Source organism: Balaenoptera ricei, chromosome 9 (genome assembly GCF_028023285.1).
Source record: "Balaenoptera ricei isolate mBalRic1 chromosome 9, mBalRic1.hap2, whole genome shotgun sequence".
Classification (NCBI taxonomy): Eukaryota; Metazoa; Chordata; class Mammalia; order Artiodactyla; family Balaenopteridae; genus Balaenoptera; species Balaenoptera ricei.
This window is the reverse complement of record NC_082647.1, coordinates 45,935,808-45,942,421: the sequence shown is the minus strand read 5'-3', so window position 1 is coordinate 45,942,421 and position 6,614 is coordinate 45,935,808.

The following is a 6,614-nucleotide window of genomic DNA, read 5'->3' as shown; positions in this document are numbered from 1 at the left end:
ACACTGTTCAGCTTCTCTGAAGGCCCCCAGAAATAATCTCAACTTTTTATGTTTTAAAGCTAATGATACATGAGACGATAAAAATTTTAAACTTTTGCTCTACAAAAGACTGCTAAGAGTTTGAAAAGATAAGCTATAGACTGGGAGAAAACATTTGCAAAAATGTATTTCTGATAAAGAAGGATTAGTATCTAGAATATATAATTTTCAAAACTCAACAGTAAAAAAAAAAGCAAACAATCTAATTAGAAAAGTGGGTGAAAGACATGAAGACACATTTCACCAAAGAAACATACAGATGGCAAACAAGCACATGGAAACATCATTACTCAACAGGGGAATGCAAGCAAAACCGTAATGAGATAATGCTACACACCTGTGAGAATGACTTTTAAAAAATTAAACACCGAATGCTGACAAGTATGTGGAAAAACTGAATCACTCATAAATGGCTGGTGGAAATATGAAATGGTGTAGCCACTCTGGAAAACAGTTTGTCTGTTTCTTATAAAATTAAACTTGCAATTGCCATATGAGCCAGGAATTTCACTCCTGGGCTTTATTCCAGATAAATGAATATTTATGTTCACACAAAAGCCTGTACATCAATTTTCATAACAGATTTATTTGTAATAGCCAAACACCAGGTACAATCCCGATGTCCTACAACAGGTGAATGGTTAAACTTTGGTGCATACCGTGGAACGCTACCCAGTGATGAAAAGGAACAAATTATTGCTACATGAAAAAACTTGGATGAATCACCAGGAACCATGCTGAGTTAAAAACAAACAAAAATAAAACTCAGAAAGTTACATACTGTACAGTTCCAGCTACATAACATTTTTGAAATGACGAAATTATAGAAGTAGAGAGCAGGCTAGTGATTGCTGTGGTTAAGGAGTGGGTAAGGGCGGGAAGAGTGAGGTGCGGGGTGTGGGGGGAGGAAGGGCTAACGTGAGGCAGGCTTGCGATGATGGGACTCTGCTCGGTATCTTGACTGTATCCCTATCAATACACTGGTTGAGATATTGTACTCTAGTTTTGCAAGATGGTAACACTGAAGGAATTACTTAAGGGCTACAGGTGATTTCTCTGTATTATTTTTTATAACTGCATGTGAGTCTACAATTATCCAAAAAAAAAAAAAAAAGGTTTAATTTTAAAAAAGACTTGAGAAGTCTAGGAAGAAAGTATATTCTTTCCACTTAAGTTTGGAGATGAACATGTTGCTAACCTGTTGGCCAACAAGGCTGCTGGTAAGAGGGTACAGCAGGCCGTTTGGAACTGAGAGCTGCTTTTAGGGACTTTGCCTCAGCATGCACGCGTTTCCCTTCCTGGCCAGGAGCATTACCTTTTGGCAGCCTTCATCTCTGTCCTAGAGCTTCCAATAAGGACCAAGGCAAGGTGGATCAAACAGGGAAGGCTACTCTCTACTGATTCACTACCACGGCATTTGAAGAAATTCTAACCCTTGGGGTCAACCTCAGGATGAACTTATGAGTTCTTGCTCTATTACTGAGATGCTGGCAAATGTCAAGGAGGCATCGACCAACTCAATACTGGGAATTAACTGGTAGTCGAGGCCCATGAGGAGCTTCTTAGGACCCGCACAGCCTGCATCTTCAGGAAGGAAAGAAAACAACATGCATGGAAAGCACTCAGATCTCTTCGGGGAGAACCTGTTTCTTGGGCAGTATTGGTGGGTAGCCTCCTGCCTACCCTCAGGGATCTCAAGTCCTTCCAGCCCATGCTGATCCCTACCTGATCTCCCAGACTGACCTCCCTGCTCCCCTGATGCCCAAACCAGTGCCTACAAACTTCTGTTCCTCCAATCAACACAGGACACTTCCTCCAGTGAGCGAACGGGAAACATGGACCCTTCCTCTCCATCCGACAGCATGTCACCTCCCACACAACTTGCTTAAATACCCTTTGACCCTAAGCCTTTCTTGGAGTGCATGTGGATTCCTAATACTAGAACATTTGGTTTAGTTCCTTTGAAGGAGCAAATTTTTCCTGCCCTCCATACCCCACCTATATGGTGAGGGCTGCATTCTTTGTTAGGTTTTCTCTCCTTCTAAAACGCTCTCACTGATGAGCAGGACTGTAAAGTGGTTAAGAGCATGGCCTCTAACACTCAATGCCCAGTTCAAACCCTAGCCTCACCATTTACTAGCAGTGAGAACTCGGGCCCCAGATTTCACATCAGTGGGACGGGCATGATGACAGCAGCTTATCTTGCAAAGCTGTTATGAGGGTTGAAGAGTTGATATGTGTAAAGAGGAGTGCCTGGCATGTGGGAAGCCTTATGTAAATGTCAGCGATTGCTACGATCAATCGATCATTCGTCTTCTCATCAGGATACTACTCGAAGAGGCAACAGTGGTGAGTGAGAGTACTCTGCATTTAAATTCAAATGGATCTGAGGGTCAGAATTAGCTGTGGCACCTTTGGGGCAAGTCACTTAATCTCTCTGTGCCTAAACTTCCATATTTGCAAAGCCAGGCCAAAAAAACTCCTACTGCATAAGGTTGTTATGGGGATTAAAGGACTTAGCTCGTTCGTCTGGACTACTTCAGCCTTGCTCACCAGGCCCTCAAAGCACTACTCTGTGCATTGCTTTTGTAACGGACAATTATCACGGTAGGGAGCCGTGGCCGCGAGATGAGTCCTCTTTCCCTCTCCATCCCCCTTGCCCTGGCGCCTGAGAAACAGAGCATCCCCATGGCAACAGCGGCCGCTGGTCCCTTGATAAGAGGAGCTGAAGCCGGGCAGCAGCAGCCACTGCCACTGAGGAGCCGGCCCAGCGTCAGGGAGGAAACACTTCCTCCCCATCACTTGCCTTCTCATCTCAGCACCTGCACTGACTGGTAAGTGCTTCGGATTTTTTTTACTCTGAGAACTTTTATGGTGAGAAAAGCAAGCTTCCAATAAGTTACAGCTCTTTTGTGGTTGCTGGGACAAAGAAGGCTGCAGCTGGTGGTACAGGGGGCGTGGGAGATGGCGGTGCTTTCTGGAGTGAGACTAAGCCGGAATTAGATGGGGAGCTGGGAAAGTTACCCCTTGCAAGTCATTTTTTCCGAGGGAGGTGGACTCCTGAGTTCTGTAAGAACCAGAGTCCCCGCAAATTAAATTGCGAAGTTTCATAATGAACACAGGAATATCTGCGTATTCACACAGAAGTGTAGGGAGGCTTACCTTCCAAGGCTGAGGAGTGTCCTAATCAAAAAAAACCTCTCTCTGTCCTACTTTGAGGAAGAGTCATTCCTCGAGGAATACTGCAAATTTAGGCCTTCTAAATGAACAAATTTGATTTAAAAGCGTGGTACTTTTAACCTGAATTCAGTCCTCAGGTTAAAAAAAGATTTGACAAAAGATATGGATTTTTACATAACCAGAGGCTGCTTTAACCAGACATCACATTGGGCTGTGGACATAACCTTCTAACTTTTTATTCCATCAAGTAAATCCAGGCCTGACTAATTTGGGGAAATTCTTTAGAATACCACATGACTCGGCTAAGTGTCAGCTTGCTCCTGAGAATCAGTATTACCATGTTCCCAAGGCCTGGAAATGGGTGTCCTGCAGTTGGTTTGTACCTTGGATTGTTCTTATCTCATCATTAGCTTCAGAAAAGGCCAGAGATGGGACAAGGAAATGGTTCCAGTGGTTCAATTAAATGTACATGTTGTAATTCCAAGCAGAGGACTGAAAGAGCACAGAAAGCAACTGACATTCTTAAAATGGTAGCATGTGCCGGGATCTGGGCTGGGAGCTTGACACACATTGTACTGTTAATACTCTCAACAACCCTGGAGAAGAGCCACTATCGTGCCCATTTCACAGATGTGGAAACTAAGTTTCCAAGAGGACATATAACTTTCCCAAGTTCACCCAGCTAGAGAGTGGGACAAGCAACCAAGCATTTGTTTCTACCTTATATCACCTCACAGCACCATATGCTTACAGTCAGTGAGGAATTTTCTATGAATTAAACTACATATTCTAACACACAACTGAGAAATCTAGTCGGTGTTAAGAGAAAGGACAAAATGCCCAGAGCAGCTTCTGACCTTAAAGTGAACTGACCAATCTTTTTTAGCTGCAGAAATAGCACTGCTATCCTCCTGAAATAGGAACCAGCTCTGAGCTAGTGGAGACAGGCTCCCTCAAAGGTGCCCTCGGCTTCAGCAGGCTGCTCTGGCGTTCCTGCCCTGCAACTTAGCCAGCTCCCTTCCCTGGCACCCAGCTCCCTGGACCTTTCCTCTCCTGCTCTCAAAAGAGAAAGAGACCTTTGTCATTAATAACCCCTGTGTGTTGTGACATCAGTTAATGTATCTCCTCTCTCAGTGGTATTTGTGTTTACAAGTGTCTCTCTGAGAAAAGGAATGTAAGAATTACCAAGAGGAATTGCAAGAGTTTAGCGTCAGGATCCTGAAAACCTCCTCAAGCCCCTGAAATGCCATCACCTGGTCTCTTGTACATGCTACAACAAAACACCCACATTCTCTCAAACAACAATGAGAAGAGTAATACAGACCCACAGCTCTTTCTTCTCTAATGGAAAAATCTGAAAACCACAAGTTTTTGTTGTTGTTAGGTTCAACATAAATTCATTTGGTAGGCTTTATTTATGTGATTTAGTGTGAATATTCATATTTTTCCTACAGAAGTAATGCCTGTGATGGTGGAGCTTCCTGAGACTCCTCTGGAGGTGTTACATAATAAAAATATCGTGATTTCCACCATACACGTGGCCCCAGGCTTTTCAGGAGAGGTTGGGAGGGCCAGTACTGACAGTCACAGTGGCGGTCTTAGTCGTCCCTGTGTGAGTATTCAAATTCAGAGACCACACTGAACCAATAAACGGCAAGAGAATGAATGCTAAAGGACCACAAATCTTTGACTAGAAAACAGTTTACAAAATACCCCCAAAGCATCTCTTCAGTCCCTAGCCCTTTGGTTGGAATCTGAAGACCCAGGGTACCAGGTGTTTAGGTACGAAAGAAAGAGCTGATGCTTCAGAAATTTCCCATATTACAGCGAGCTGCTGAGGGAGATGATGAAACATTCCCTGGGCAGCATGACAAAAGCAACATCCATATGTTGTGCTTGGGGTGGAGACTGAATTAAAGAGAGAAATGCATGGGCAGAGTCAGGAATACGAAATAGAAATATTCCATTTCCTAGTTCAAGAATTAGACTAGCTCCTGACTTACAGTGAGTGGCTCAATTATCCTGAGCACCCTTTCTCACTGAGGGTAGAAATGCAGAGGGGGCAGGGAGACGGGGTCATCTTATACTAAGATTCAACAGGCAGATAAAATGACGATCATTAATAAGGTGATGTTAAACTCCAAATGCCTCTCTCCGCCTGTACTCATTCCTTTCTTTGTGTGAAGGTTTTCTGCCAAGAAGACTGTAGTGACATCATCCATAGTAAAAGCAGCTTCTAATCCCACGGGCAAAACGCATCCCTGCCCAGCATGGGGTATTTTTGTAAAGTAAAATCCCATATGTGAAAATCATCTCTCAGCCTCCTAGTAAACAGAGGCTTACCATCATTCTTTCCCTCACACTGATTTAAAATAGTGATGTGTCCCCCATAGACACTAGGTGCTACCTTGGGGAGGAGGCATGTGTCAGTTTTGTGACTAATCACCAGGTACCCTTACCTTGTCCGTGGACTTCTGACACTTGCACAGTTCGTCTCTCAAGGGCAGCCTCCTTTCTCTCAAGTCCAGCCTCCTTTCTCTCAAGTCCAGTACTGTGAAAGCCAGTTTGCTCAGATGGTGGCTGGCCGTCCCATAGGTCAGCATCTAGATGAAAATGAAAGAGTCAATGATTTTTAGAATTGTTCAGTTCCTCAGCTGGTCTTCATTAGCCAGCTATCTAGTAAGGTATAGACAATGTTACATGACTGACATTTACTCAATACCTACAATGTGCAAAGCACACAGCTACTATTTAATCGTCATAGTAACTCTGGGATAGTTACTATTAAGTCTATTTTACAGATAAGAAAACTGAGGCTAAGAATGGGGGCAGAGAGGACCATATGTCCCCGGGTACCAGTCTGTGGGTGCACCAGGAAGACGCTCGCCTTGGCAAATTCTACCACAGCAGCAATAGACTGTAGGTAGAAAGGGCAAAAACGATTATATTGCACTTGGGCTCCATCTACCCTCACTACATCATGACGATTTAGCCACTTCATCAAAGTCTTACTGCTTTTAGGTAAAGGGCTGAAATTTAACCTAGATCTATTTGACTTGAAAGCTCAGATTCAAATTAAATAAACCAGCTATTGAGCACATAGGAGCAGCCATATGATCCAAGTACAAAAAACAGCTTACATTAGGTTGGAGAGAAGGAGAGGGGTACTCCTGCCAGAGAGGACCTAGAGTAGAAGGTAAGAGGCCTGAGTTCAAATGATGACTCTGACTCTAAGTATGTAACTAATTGTAGGTCATTTTAAGCTCTTTGAGTCTCAGTTTCTTCTTCTAGAGAATGAATATTTTAACTAGTTCCTGCATGGGGTGATGTTGAGCACAAAGTCTATGACAGGGCCCATGACTTTCTGCCCAAAGAGATGAAAGACTGAGTAGGTA